The sequence below is a fragment of the Temnothorax longispinosus genome, chromosome 3, assembly GCF_030848805.1.
Source record: "Temnothorax longispinosus isolate EJ_2023e chromosome 3, Tlon_JGU_v1, whole genome shotgun sequence".
NCBI classification, from domain to species: Eukaryota; Metazoa; Arthropoda; class Insecta; order Hymenoptera; family Formicidae; genus Temnothorax; species Temnothorax longispinosus.
The window spans coordinates 20820021-20836251 of NC_092360.1; the positions used below are offsets into that span (position 1 = coordinate 20820021).

General features: G+C 34.4%; 1 pseudogene; it reads left to right on the forward strand.

Annotated features, from left to right (window-relative positions):
* The first annotated feature begins 9591 nt into the window (after positions 1-9591).
* LOC139810294 (kelch-like protein 5) lies at positions 9592-13913 on the forward strand (annotated as a pseudogene).
* The last annotated feature ends 2318 nt before the right edge of the window (positions 13914-16231 follow it).

The window sequence follows — 16231 nt, forward strand, 5'->3', positions numbered from 1 at the left end:
ATTGACTTGAATAAGCTCCACGCGCTGAGACTCATTGTATATGCAGATACCAATAATGTTAACTGCTTATGTGTTATCAAATCAATATTTCCAACAGAAATTAAAAAGCATCAATATTTACTATAATAATTAATTGTTATTATAATTATTGTAATAAGATTATACTGACAAAAAGACAAAAGACAATTTTAATGTATGCAAGCTTATGCTAACACTCACTGCTAAGAATTACTTCGTATTGACAATTGTGTTTATCTACATTTGTTGCAATGTTATAAAATAAAAAAATAGTATTTAAATATTTCAATGTTTCGTTATAATTATGTTGTATATTTTCTTATTTAATGTAAAACATTTAATGTAAGTTTAGCATTTAGCATTTTTTTATAAAAAAAAAATAATTTTTCAATGATATACATGCAACAGGAATATGAATCCGTAATTGTATATGAAGCAGAAAACTATTGTAAGATCTGAGAAGATAATTAGAGTGAGAAAATCAGTAACAAAACAAATTAATTGATGATAACTTGCAGCAAATTTAATAACGATCTCTGATACACAATTTTGTATTTATTTCGTACATTTACTTTACAATATCGCACAAATTATGTTGTTACATCACTTATTAATTGCCATAATTATTGCAAAATTATTAGTTTGTTAACTGCATGTAGAGAATGTATATATGAATAAATTAATTTTATAAATTTTATAATTAATTAGCAAATTTAATTCTGAGTTCAAATACAACGGAGAATTTTGCATAAACGTTTGTAATACCCAAATTTCTCAAAATTATGAGGTATCAATTATAAAGAGCGATTGCTAATGTTAGAATAGACCCGTACATTACAGTTTTTAATTATTTATGAAGTATTATTTGTTTAGAACGATTGATTCTTATATGTTTAGAAAATGCTTCAGTATGTTCAGAACTATTCGAAAAATATTTTAGATAAACCGGAACATTTATACAGTATATTTCCGACATTTATACAGTATATATCCCTCTATTCTGTCTAAAGTACGCGACGCTCGGGCGACATATTAAAAAATCATACAACATATAGCTAATGTCGGGAACTCTCTATTAGTAAATGCTTCAGTATGTTCAAAACTATTCGAAAAATGTTTTATATAAACCGGAACTCTGAGATTTTGTCGGCATCTCACTCTATGACGGAAAACTAGCAGAAAATTTTTTCAATGGACTTTTTTTGGCAATTATATATTTCAGGCAATGTGTGCTAATACGGATTCACGAAACAACGCGGAGAGTACGCGATGATAGCCCACTCATCGAAATACGAGAAACGGAATACATATTCGGTTAATTCTACGAATGTATTTTGTAAACTTAAACCTTTTTATATTTATAGGTTGCTCCTCTTAAGGCTGGCCGTGCGGGACTCTGTGTTGTTGTAAAAAATTTAACTAACAACATGTAGATTATTTTTACTAAACGATCAGTAAATTTGACTTGCTAATTATGCAATTTATATTTGTAATTACATATGATTTAGGTGTTTCAGAAATATGACAAAATCTGCTCTCTTGTAATATTAAATTGATCACATTATTGTTATTTTTCTGAAACACTTTTGGATAATTTTACATTTAAATAAGTATTATATTTCTTCTTAGTATGTAATAATTTTTATAGAATTTTTACATTTTCGTACTGTACTGAAAAAATTTCAACCATTGTAACTATCAAACATTATATTTGGCATTTGTTTGTACATTGTTTAAAGATAAGTAGAATATTAGAAGATAAAGTAGAAACTGGACAAGGACTGTGTATTCGTCGATATCGGATTTAAACGTAAGTCGGGAAAGCTAACATAGATAGCGACAGTTGTGGTTATCGACACCACTTTACATGTAATAATTACTGCGTTATTACTGCGCACGCGGCGCAGACCACGTTGCGACCCGAAAATCGAGAATGGTCGAGAATCTGCAAATGCGCATGCGGGAGCGTGCAGGTTGCAGGCTTGAGGCTCGTGCGTGCAGCCCGGCGAGCGTTCATTCTCGTGTACATACGTCCTCCTCGACAGGTCGTGTATTACATTCTTTGTTGCGTCGCACGTTGTCGCAGTTTATCTTTGTAATACTTCTTGTGTTAATGAGTTGTAGATTAACCGAACGATAATTTCTGTCGGACGAGAAGGGCGAGCCTGTGAACGGCCTTATTACATTCAACAACGAGCATCTACTTTTTATACGCGAGAGCTGCTGAGAGAGACGGACAAGGAACGACGCATCAGGAAAGTTCTGGAACATCCTTTCGAGCTCGGTAGAAGCTACCATTCTCCGCAAACGAGAGAGTGCCCTGGCGGGCTTGGTTGAGCCACCATTATCTGAAAACGAGAAAGTGTACTAGTGAGCTTGGTCGCGATGACCACCCATTAGAGAACGTATTCACTAGTATCGACAGTACTCAGGTAACAATACAAGAGAGAAAGAGAAAGAGAAGAGAGAGAGAGAGAGAGGAGAGAGAGAGAGAGAGATTGATTGATTGATTGATTGATTGATTGATTGATTGAGCTTTATTAGCCTTCTTGGCTATTTTTTACATAAAATATCCTTACATTAATTCCTCTACATGAGGTACAATATACCTCGAAAAAAAAAACAGTGGTAGTATTATACCTTAAAAAAATCTAAGTAACAAGTGGTAGACGAAATCTTTGTATCTTGAAAAATCTCGAAAAAACTTAAACAGTAGTATCTTCACCTCAAAAAAAAAAACAAAGTAGTAGTATTATACCTCGAAAAAACCTAAGTAACAAGTGGTGGACGTAATCTTTGTATCTCCAAAAATCTCGAAAAAACCTAAGCAGTATTATTTTTATTTCCAAAAAATTATTACTCAAGTGATACACATCACAAAATTACGTTACCTTATCAAAAAATGAGTCGCGCTTCAAGTGATCTATTATTACAATTACAAAAAAGAAATGATATCTCTTTTTAAATTACAGCGCCAATTACAGAGAACATATATTTTTTGAGATACAAAGATTACGTCTACCACTTGTTACTTAGGTTTTTTCGAAGTATAATATTACTACTGCTTTTCTTCGATTAGAATAAAAAATTGAATCATGAAGAATTACACAGGTAACAGTACAAAATACAAATATTTTATTAAAATATTTAAACCCAACAAGGGAATACAAGGTAATTAAATACAAAGTTTATATATGTATTTTAAAAGATTTAATCGCATCGCAAAGAATTACAGAGGTAACAGTACAAAAAATAAAAATATTTTATTAAAATACATAAATTTTTCTTGTCAAAAAACTTGGCGCTGCTAGAGAGAGAGAGAGAAAGAGAGAGAGAGAGAGAGACCTTTTACAAATTACACACACACATCGCCCACACCCACTCGCTCGCACATACACACCAGGCTGACCTAATTTTGAGGTCTAGCAGCGCCAAGTTTTTTGACAAGAAAAATTTATGTATTTTAATAAAATATTTTTATTTTTTGTACTGTTACCTCTGTAATTCTTTGCGATGCGATTAAATCTTTTAAAATACATATATAAACTTTGTATTTAATTACCTTGTATTCCCTTGTTGGGTTTAAATATTTTAATAAAATATTTGTATTTTGTACTGTTACCTGTGTAATTCTTCATGATTCAATTTTTTATTCTAATCGAAGAAAAGCAGTAGTAATATTATACTTCGAAAAAACCTAAGTAACAAGTGGTAGACGTAATCTTTGTATCTCAAAAAATATATGTTCTCTGTAATTGGCGCTGTAATTTAAAGAGATATCATTTCTTTTTTTTAATTGTAATAATAGATCACTTGAAGCGCGACTCATTTTTTGATAAGGTAACGTAATTTTGTGATGTGTATCACTTGAGTAATAATTTTTTGGAAATAAAAATAATACTGCTTAGGTTTTTTCGAGATTTTTGGAGATACAAAGATTACGTCCACCACTTGTTACTTAGGTTTTTTCGAGGTATAATACTACTACTTTGTTTTTTTTTTTGAGGTGAAGATACTACTGTTTAAGTTTTTTCGAGATTTTTCAAGATACAAAGATTTCGTCTACCACTTGTTACTTAGATTTTTTTAAGGTATAATACTACCACTGTTTTTTTTTTCGAGGTAACAACATATACACTACTATGCGTGTACTTGGTGTTATTTACATTGATTTTTAGTCGAAGGTACAAAGATATCCCTATTCACTCCAACGTTTTTTCCGCCTCTTTAATCTTCCCAACCATGCACTTTCGAGTCCCACGTGTTTTTTATAATGTTAATAGCTTTGAAAAATTCCCCAAAAATTATTATAATATCTTTGTACCTTCGACTAAAAATCAATGTAAATAACATTTAAAAATCATTCATTTAAATATTTTTTTACAACATTCATATGTTAAAAAACACATTACGACTCGTTTTATTTTCCGGCGTGGGGGGGATTATTCCACGATCATTTGTTTTTTCACAAAAAAACGACTGTTAGAAACTCGTGGGACACGAAAGGGCATGGTTGGAGTAAATAAGGATATATAATAATTTTTGGGGAATTTTTCAAAGCTATTAGGTAACATTGAAAAACACGTCTGACTTGAAAGTGCATGGTTGGAGGATTAAAGGGGCGGAAAAAACGTTGGAGGAAATAGGGTTAATATAATAGGGTAGACCGGGGCACGTTGTCATATCGGCTTTATTTAAAAAAACTAATAACCAGAGGGTAGCACCCGTCATTCCCAAAACGTGTTAGTGTATGCCTATCTTTGGTGTGTTTAAAGTGTTGAGATTGCTCTAGTCGTGTTGACGTAAAATCAACTTGAAAGTTTTTTGCGACCGTAAGTAAAATTTTATTGTCTAATATTCAACGTACTGGACATGAAGCTTAAGTTTTTTTCAGAATAGACCTTTATATTATCTTAAAGTATGTATTTTTACCTACCGCGTACAATACCTAACCTTATGAATATCTCAAACGTGTCGGCCATGAGGCTGTAGTAAAAAAATGCCCTCGGGGCACGTTGTCACGAATTTGATGGGGCACGTTGCGAATCTTCGGATGACGATAACGAGTAAAAATATTTTATGTTTAATCACCGACATGATTATAAAAAAAAATGTGTATCAATAAGTTGCGCATTCGAGTGGAATTCTTGTATTTAGATTAAAACAAAAACTTTGTGCTTTTTGTACTTTTTTGAAATAAAATTAATGTTTCTGTGAAGGATTCTACTTTTTTACATTGCAGCGCACTATAATATACTGATATTTACGTTGAATACAGTTTGGATAACATTTTGCATGCAATTACATTTGATGTGACAACGTGCCCCGGTCACGGGGCACGTTGTCACAAGCGACCTGTCGTTATTTATTGTTATGTAACAACTGTAGAGTAACAATCACACAAAATTCGATATTGTCCAATTGAAGCTGAGGGTTCAATCAAAATTTTGGCATATCACAGTACTCTCAAATATTGAATGTAAAAAATACAAAAAATATTGAAAAAAATGTGTGACAACGTGCCCCGGTTTACCCTACGTTTCTTTTTGTGAGGTTGCAACCGCCATTAAAGTTCTTTTATTTCAATATAAAGTTTATTACATATTATCAGAATATATTTCTCTAACAATAACGTATTGATTTTTGTAAATCGAAGTCTGATTAAGTTAAGCGTTTTTTCTTGTAAATATTTTTATTATTAATTATCTCGTGCGATTTGAGTATAGATTTTTCGTTTACGTTTTAATAAGTAATCTTGCGTGCGTTCTCTTTTCAAGAAAGATAATAGATACTTTCAGATAAATTATTGCAAGCGATATTTGTATTCTTTTAACGAGAATTAGTGTGTCAATATATATGATCAAGGATTATTCATCTGATATATCTGACGACTCATTGAGCTTACTAGTTATATTTCTTCTTTTATTTTCTCTTTCGTAATTAGTGAAATTAATCCTTGTAGATTGAAGAACATTGTTTTCAGAAACATATCCATTTACGAGCAGTTAAATTGACACATCGATTATATGCATGTTATGTGTTTATCAATATCTTTGCTGTATATTCTTTCATATATATATTATGTGCTGTTTATTCATGTTGAAACAATATCCTTTTCTTAATAGAAATTAATACGATTGGTGATTGATGACTTCAATATCGTCGAGATCAGACAAGTTAAGATACGTCTCACTTTCATACAAGTGTCGATCTACAATACGAGATACATTTCATGTAGATAATTATTATTGTAAGATAGAGACGTTACCAATATGAAGGAAAGGATCCGTTCCGACTAATTACTTTATTCTTTACATTGTATGATACAGCTTACTTTCATTATATGATCTTTATTTATACGATATATATTTTCAATTGGGATACATATGCTAATACACAATCTACGAACAGTCCACCTTTTAGTTTTGTGTCTAGCTTTCTCATCAAATCATTTGACCTGGCTCATGCGTGAGCTGGTACGTAACATACATGATGATAATGATTACCCAGATAGCCAAATGCTGTGAGTTTGCTGCCATGTTGCCAACAAGCAGCTTGTCGTTAATGCAATTAATTTTGACAAACTCGGGACAAGGTGAGACAGCATTATGCTTGTCGGGTTGAACTCATATGTATTATATTTCTATTAACAGCAAATTGATTGCAACGTGACAGCATCAATTTGTGGGGGATTAATGACAATTTTATATTGTCAACACTTCGTTAGCAACGAGATACGTATAATTAAAAAATTTCATAGTTTGATGACATATACACAATAACGGATGGAAATCATTATATATGTGTTGTTGCCGTCACGTTTGCATCATGATGCTCAAGATCAAACGATGAATCATTCATTGCTGTCATGTTGCTGACATGTTGCAGACAACATAACGTACTAATATTGCAGACCGTTTGCTCTTGAAATTGCGTCAACTGATTGCATGTATAAGCAGTCATGTAGCTGTATTTGTAACGTGTTCTATTTCGATGTCAGCAAATTTGCAGCAAATATATGAAAACACATGCAATGCATTAGTTTGCTCAATATGCTCTATCACGCTTGGCTATCGGGGTAGTTCCTTTAAATCCCAAGTGAAACATAAGGTCTCCTATGAGATTTCAGTAATCGCCTTAAATTCAGATGTACGGGGTGATTCTGAGAGTCGTCAACTTTAACGCTAAATATCTCGCTTCGCAGGGCAGACCGCCTCATTTTTCTGCCAGATTCTTTCGTTTTGTGTCGAAACTCGTCGAATGAGCATAATTTTATTGATATTCTAGGTGCAGCGCGTATTCTAAATAAGGTGCCACGACCGGTGGCCCGACGACAAATGATCCGCGACACTTGAACCACGACAAATGAACCGTACGACAATTGGTCCAACGACGAAATAACCGAGGATAAAATAGCCGTAGGACAATCGAACCGAGGGACAAGTGATCCTGTCGGGGGGCATTACATGTAAGTCAGAACGTACGTGCACGAGGGCACTACATGTAAAGCCAGCGGCACACGGAGCATGTTTTCGTAAATAGTAATGTACTAGATCGCAAGCAATCGAGAAGGAAAACATGCACCGTGTGCCAGTGGCCTAATGTCAAACGTACGCGCACGAGGCTACCGTTGGTCGGACTGTACCAACCGGCACGAGCATCGGTCGTATCACAGCTAGAAATATACCTACAAAATATATAAAATGCCGTTAAAATTTATTACATCACAGCGTGGTGCTTTAATGTTACTACATAACGGATACTTGTACAACAAAAAAAGTGTGAACAAGCTGAATATAACTTGGCGTTGCGCTGAGTACCGGAAGAGGTCATGTAGCGCTGTAATTCACACAACAAGCAATAAACGATCTGGTATGTAACACGCGTCAAATTATTCAAGCCGCAACATTGTCATGCAGTTAACTACGTTTATCATCCCCACAATTAATCCACGTGTTCAATATAGGTGAAATTGTTGGTGATCCACCCGCACACAATCATGCTGCTGATGTTGCACAGGTCGAAGCCAGGAAGGTTAAAGAGAAACTGAAGAAGAAGGCGAGCAAGGGTTGTCAGAATAACAGTGTAATGATTGCCAAGGTATTGAGTAAAGTGTCATCGCCAGTCCGTGTGCAGCTACCACCAATTACATCATTGACACGCACCGTTCAACGGGCCAGAAAGAATGACGAAGCTGTCATAGTAAACCCGAAGACACTGCAAGAACTGGTTATACCAAATATGTACCGGATGACTAACGATGACGAGTTATTTCTGTTGCATGATAGCGAGGGTGGTGCAGACCGTTTCGTCATATATGCTACCGCTAAAAACCTGGAGCTGTTGGCAGAATGCGAGATGTGGTGTTGCGATGGCACGTTTAACTCAGTGCCTCTTATTTTTAAGCAATTATACACCATTCACGGATTGTATCGCGATAAATTGTTACCGTTAGTGTACATACTGGCACCTAATAAGTCCGAGAAACTGTATTCATCCGCGTTGTCTGTTATCAAACGCCACCAACCAAATTTAAAGCCAAAAAGAGTAATGGTGGATTATGAGCGTGCGTTTATTGTTGCCTTCAGGAGCAAATTTACTGACTGTGCTATTTCTGGTTGCCTTTTCCACTTCAGTCAGTGTATATGGCGTCATGTGCAATCATGTGGTCTACAGTACAATTATAATTCAGACCTGAGGTTTTGTTTAAACATTAAAATGCTTATGGCCTAGCATTTGTTCCTGTGCATGATGTACTTGAGGCATATGATGAGCTCATTGTATCTCCATTTTTTGAAGAAAATGAAGATGCACTAAACGAATTAATTCGATACTTTGAGCGAAACCTGGGTTGGTGAACGACGCCGTACTGGCAACAAACGTAAGAAGCCGATGTTCGATTTAGGTATGTGGAACTGTCATCAAGCAGTTATCGATGGTTTCATGCGTTCGAACAATGGCGTTGAGGGCTGGCACTGCTCATTTAATAACAAAGTTCGCGTAGTGCATGCAATATTCAGCAGTTTTATGGACGCGATTAAGGGCGAGCAAGTTCTCACGGAAACAACGATTGTTCAAATGAATACAGGGGTAAATGTAGTCGCCAAAAAAAGAAAAAGGTATGCAGATAGAGACGAGCGAATCAAAAATATTGTGACCAAATATGAACCGGCTACAAAAATGAAATATCTAAAACATGTAGCGTCTGTATTGTCCGTGTAATAATTAAGCGTTAATGGTAACGAATATTTATTGTGCTACTGTTACTTCGATGTCTAAAAGATGTTACTACAAATATATATTTATTATTATTGTTCTACGGTTACCTCGATGTCCAAGATATTTCAAATATATATTGATCAACAATGAAATATGATAATCACACAGTTCTTTTACGCACATACGTTCCACGCCGAAACCTGAATTTGACGGGCGTTTAGTCGCGGATGTAATTGGTTCGGACGAATTGTCGTTCGGATCATTTTTCCTCCGGTTTTTCCGTCTTCCGATCAAATGTCGCGGATCAAACGTCGCGGATCATTTGTCTTTGGGCCACCTGTTACGACACCTCTAAATAATTACCCCACAATGTCATGTGTGTCCATCTCGCCGAAGCACGCGGAAAGTAGCCTCCAAATTATGGGAGAGTTATCTGCACAAGCAACAGCTGACAGATGTCACGCTGATCGCGGGTGAGTGCACCCGCTCTTTACCGGGCTCCGGGATGCTTTTTGTTTTGATAACAACGCACCTATGTGTCAACTGTCAATTGGACTTGTAATGATTCAGATGATAATGGTTAATCAAACGTTTTAATTAATAAAAACGAGGAGAGTTATTATTTTATACCAATATGTTTACATAAAATGTGCATTTTCTAATATAATTTATGCAACACGTGCATCGAAAGTGCCCCATTACGCACGCTACGCGTGCGTGATAGACCACTTTCCAGGCACTTGCAACATAAAATAGGGAGTGTAAGCCGTGTGTAAAGATGAAAATTCCCGGGTGCGGTTACCGCACTCGCCTTCGGCTCGTGCGTAAACTCCGCACCCGGGAATTTTCATCTTACGACACTTGTTACACAAATAACTATTATATCACACGTGCGTGGAAAGTGGCCCATTACGCGCGCGCCATCTGTGCGATAAATAGCCAATTCCATACACGAGTCAAAACAGTGCGGTAATGTAACATTACCGTACTGTTTCTTCGAAACTGTGCGGTAATGTAAACATTACCGCACTGTTTTGACTCGTGTATGGAATCGGCCATCCGTCGCACAGATGACGCGCGCGCAATAATGGGCCACTTTCCACGCACTTTGTAATATAAAATAGGGTGTGTAACTCGCTTTCGGCTCGTGCGTCCACTCCGCGCTCGTGTCCAATTCTCAACTTCCCGCACTTGTTACACAAATAACTATTATGCAACACGTGCATGGAAAGTGCCCCATTACGCACACTACGCGTGCGTGATAGACCACTTTCCAGGCACTTGCAACATAAAATAGGGAGTGTAAGCCGTGTGTAAAGCCTTCGGCTCGTGCGTAAACTCCGCACCCGGGAATTTTCATTTTACCTCACTTGTTACACAAATAACTATTTATGTATATTTTTATGTATAATCAAGAGATTCAAAGAAAAATTATTTTTATTGTTAAAAGTTGTTATTCAACGTTTTTAACCAGTAAAAATTGAAGAGAGAGTATATTTTGTACATAACATATTGAAAATATTCTTCGCACTCTTTGAACTTGTGACATCCCACTTCTCATATTTTCTTTCTCTGTTCTGTGCTTTTCTTAGGAAATAAGCGTGTCCCAGCTCATCGATTAGTACTCAGTGCTGGCTCAGAATATTTTGCTGCCATGTTCACAAACCCTCTGCGAGAGTCGGTACAAAATGAAATAGAATTAATGGATGTTGATGGAGATGCTTTATGGGCTTTGGTTCTTTATTGTTATACAGGTAATTCTGCTTGAGAAGATGTTTCATGTAAGAAAACATTTCACGAATATTAACGTTACGATAAAGGCATTTGCAGATATTTTTTTAAGCCGTTCTTGTTAATTTCCGGATTTCTTGTCAATTCTTAATAACGTGTTCTTTTGTATACTTGCAGGTTGCATAGAATTACAGGAAGATAGCGTAGAGACTCTACTTGTAACAGCATGTTTGTTACAATTGAATCCAGTTATTAAAGCGCGTGCTGTCAGTTTCTCGTCAAACAACTTCACCCAAGCAACTGTCTGGGCATACGGATGTTCGCCGATACGCAGGGTTGTTCGGAATTGGTTGAACATGCACACGCATACACTACCGAACATTTCATGGAAGTTACAAAAAATCAAGAATTCTTACTGCTATCTGCCAATGAAGTTGCGAAGTTACTTGAGTCTGAGGATCTTAATGTTCCCTCGGAAGAAACTATCTTTCATGTAAGACAACTGTTTGTTGAGCGAACCAATTTATATGAAATATTAAGAAGCAGATGTTATCATAGCTATAAGTTTTTTATACCATTGATCATAAATATACAAATATGTATTTCTATAATTGTTTGAGCAAATATTTCATACAAATGCAATTAAAATACCTAAGCTGAGATACAGAATAAATAGAATTGTTATTGTTTTATTATTATTTCAGGCTCTAGTGACTTGGCTGGAACACGATCCAGAAAACAGGAGCAAAGATGCCAGTAAATTATTAGGTTTAGTCAAATTACCGTTGCTATCACCCGCGGTAAGTTCATCGACAGCTCAATTTTTTCACTCGACAGAACTTGTGCATTAGTTTAACTAATAAATCAAAACAGTTTATAGCTGACAATATTGAGAGTAACGAAATGTTTAAAGACCAAAGAATGGTGCAGGAATTAGTAATGGAAGCATTGAAGTATCATTTGCTGCCTGAGCAAAGACCTTTGCTTCAAACAGGCAGGACGAAACCCAGAAAAGCCACTGTGGGTACGTTGTTAGCTCTCGGAGAGATGGACGTCAATAAAGGTAATTTATTATATCCAAAATGAATTATTTAATATTAATCGTATAACTGATAATTAATCGATCACGATTAATGTAAAAAAAATATATTATGCCAATATTGTCGCACTATTTTACTTTTTCCAAGCAAAATAATTTGCAACGTACTTTCTAGGTGCAACATCTATAGATGCATTTTCATTACGCGATAATACCTGGAGATCTTTAGCAGTCATGAACAGTAGATTACTATTTGGCGCAGTGGTAATCGATAAAAAATTGATTGTCGCGGGCGGTATGGACGGTACGGACGATTTTAAAACTTTGAACACAGTAGAATGCTTCAATTTCTCCACTTTTGCATGGACCACTCTACCACCTATGAATGTTCCTCGACAAGGATTAGGTATGTGCAAATGCATAAGAATTTGCAAAATTAATGTGCAATTTATTTCATTTATTCATAATCAAACCCTGGCAAATACGTTATAATATTCTTTCTCAGGAGTGGCAGTCTTAGGTGGATTTTTATATGCTGTTGGTGGTAACGACGGTGATTGTTTTCTTAATGCGGTAGAGAGATGGGATCCGGGAACAGGTCAGTGGAGTTCAATATGTCCTATGTCCGTACAAAGATGTGGAGTCGGTGTAGCTGTGTTAAATGATAAGTAAGTCTTTACAGATAAATTATTAAATTTATATGTCATATCTGTTTTCAATCATTTTAATGTCCTTTTTAGTACGTGTCTTCGTATAAATATTATTTTATTAACTTTAAATTTTATTAAATATTAAATTTTTTTTAAATAAATTTGATATTAAATTTTTTATGATGTTTTAGATTGTATGCCGTAGGAGGAGTAGATTTCAGTTTCTGCTTAAATACAGTAGAATGTTACGATCCGCACACGAACAAATGGACACCGTGCGCACCTATGTCGAAGAGACGACACGGCGTAGGCGTAGGAGTAGTGAATGGTTGTCTTTATGCACTCGGTGGTGTCGACGATACAGCTAGCAATCCCGATGGTAACATATTCGACTGTGTAGAAAGGTATAAACCGCTGTTACGTTATATGTTAAAGCTTTCAAGTTATATATAATGCGATGTAACAATATAGATATGATCCTAAAACCGATACGTGGACTATGGTTGCGCCAATGAGTGTGCCCCGGAGTGAAGTTGGTGTGTGCGTATTAGGTGACCGACTTATGGCCGTGGGAGGATACGACGGCCAACAATATCTCACACTAGTGGAAGCCTATGATCCACATCTCAACGAATGGGAACCTGTGAGTGTATAAACTATTCCTGTAATCGAATATGGTAAATAAAAATAATTGTAAATATATTTTGTAAACTGAAACGTGTTTGTGTTTGTAGGTTGCTCCTCTTAAGAATGGCTATGCGGGACCGTGTGTTGTTGTAAAAAATTTAACCAATAACATGTAGATTATTTTTACTAAACGATCAGTAATTGCACTTGCTAATTATGCAATTTATATTTGTAATTACAAATGATTTAGGTGTTTCAGAAATATGACAGAATCTGCTCTCTTGTGATATTGCATGCATGTTAAATTAATCACATTGTTATTTTCCTGAAACAATTTTAGATACATCTACATTTAAATAAGTATTATATTTCTTCTCTTAGCATGTAACAATTTTTATAGGATTTTTACATTTTCGTACTGTATTGAAAAAATTTCAACCATTGTAACTATCAAACATTATATTTGGCACTTGTTTGTATGTACAGGGTGATAATGATTAGTTCCTTTAAATCCCAAGTGGAACATAAAATCTCTTATAAGGTTTCAGTAATCGCTTTAAATTCAGATGTACGGGGTGATTAGCCGACAGTACCCTGGCATGGTGACAAATATATAAAACATCCTTAAAGTTTTAAGCTTTTAATTCTCTTTTTTATATTGATTAGTTGCTAATTTTTATCTCACTTTTTTAGCATTTCTGACAACTTACTCGCAACATTGTTGTGTTCATTAGCTATAGCAACTTGCAATAACGTATTTCCTTGATTATTATGAGCATTTGTTACAACTATATACTCATCCGGTGTGTGTGTGTGTGTGTGTGTGTGTGTGTGTGTGTGTGTGTGTGTGTGTCACGCAGAGATCAGGACCCCGCGGTTCGTCACTTCCACGGTATTTAATGACTCCAAACCCTCTCTGTCGTGTGTGTGTGTGTAAATATTTCTCTTGGAAAAATAATTTTATTTATTATATTATTGGATTAATTTTCGCAGAAATAGAACCACATCACCTCTTTTCCAGAGGAATAAACTTGGCGTTCAAAATATTCTGCACATTGTTTTAAACTTCCAAGATTTCAAAATTATCGTACAACAACTAACACAGTAATTACGAGAATAATGTGTAGAAAGCGCAACAATTTACTGCTTAAGTTTTTCTATGTGCCAAGGCCCTTAGGCGCGATAGGGCCAGCCGCCACATATATTAATATAATTGATATAAATGATAAATCGATTTAAACCATAAACATATTAACATAGACTGCTTATGTTGGTAGCGGAACATGAGTTTTCTCTGTTCCTGAGGGAAAAGAAAAGCATGAATTGATTTGTCAGTTTGTCGATAGAGAAAGACAGAACTTCTTTTATCAATATTCGCGACAAAATCACATATCCCAATTTTTTCAACTTTATGATTTTCTTTTGGGTTGAAGGGTTTATTTGCGACCTATGGTCTCTTTAAGACTTTTGTTCCTCTTGATGAGCAGAATTTTTTAAGCCAATAAAAAAGTTTGACCTTAAATTTCAAGGTCAAGATCAATTTTGCGGATGCAACTTTTTTCAGATCTTTACCGATCTCGATCTGGAGAATCATCTGTCAAAGCCATGATATATAATTTTTTACCACCCGGTACAATGTACAATAATAATGAATATACAATACGATTAGGAATAGAACATGTGCAATCTAGATACAAATAAGATTATATATTTATTTTATTAGCAATATAAATATTATCATATTGTTAATTATGCATTGCCACATAAAGAAAATTATGTGAGTTTCTAGATATTTTAAAAATAATTCTATATTTATTTTTAATAAATTTTTATGCTATTAATATGTTTTTATGCTAATATGACATATATAATTGAAAAATCCTACTTCACAGAAAATATAATTATATTAGTGCTACAAAAATGATGAAATAAATGATCATCAAAGAAAGCCTACAATGAAGATAAGATTAAACTTTTCATGATTCACTAGCATGAGCAAAAGATGGAAAAAGATAACAGATGCAGAAACAGGTATAGAAACATTTTCTCTTTTAGTAATTTGTTTTTAAAATTGATTTAATATAGTGTGAAAACAATACAATTTTTAAGCGGATTTTTCTATATCAAGAAAAATGTAAAAAATTTGAAAAAAATTACAATTCTCATTATTATATAGAATATAGAATGACGTAATATTGTTGTATTAATGATTAATCTTTTTTACAAAATATTTCTTTTAAAAGCTTATTACATTTATGATTAAAATGTAAAACAAAAGATTTAATATGCATATGAAAAAGAAATTTCATGGAAGTAGAGCTTTATGGAAGATATATCAGCGATAAAAGTAATAAAATTGAAGAAGCCTGCAATATATATATATATATATATATATATATATATATATATATATATATATATATAAATATAAGATTAGATTGGATTTTTCATGAACAATACTAAAAAGAGATGATACATCGAATGTGAATGAAGAAGCTATTTGGAAACGGATATTCTACATTATGGAAGATATTCTACTTCACGGAAAACATTATGTCAACACTAAAAAAGGGAAATTTATCATTAATTTACTGCTTTAAATGTTGTGTTTTGGTAAAGCAGCGACTTTTTCGCGAAATAAAGTATTCTCTGCTTTAACAAAAGACTTCAATTTATCAACAATTTACTGTTTTAAATGTTGTGTTTTGGTAAAGCGCAGCGACTTTTTCGCGAAATAAAGTATTCTCTGCTTTAACAAAAAGACTTCAATTTATCAACAATTTACTGCTTTAAATGTTCCCAGCAAACACAGAATACACCGAGTGCGCAATTTGATTTGTGTTTGCTGGGTTGTGTTTTGGTAAAGCATCGACTTTCTCGCGAAATAAAGTATTCGCTGCTTAAAAAAAAAAACGTAATGTTAGTCGCTTATGTCTCTCATCAGTAG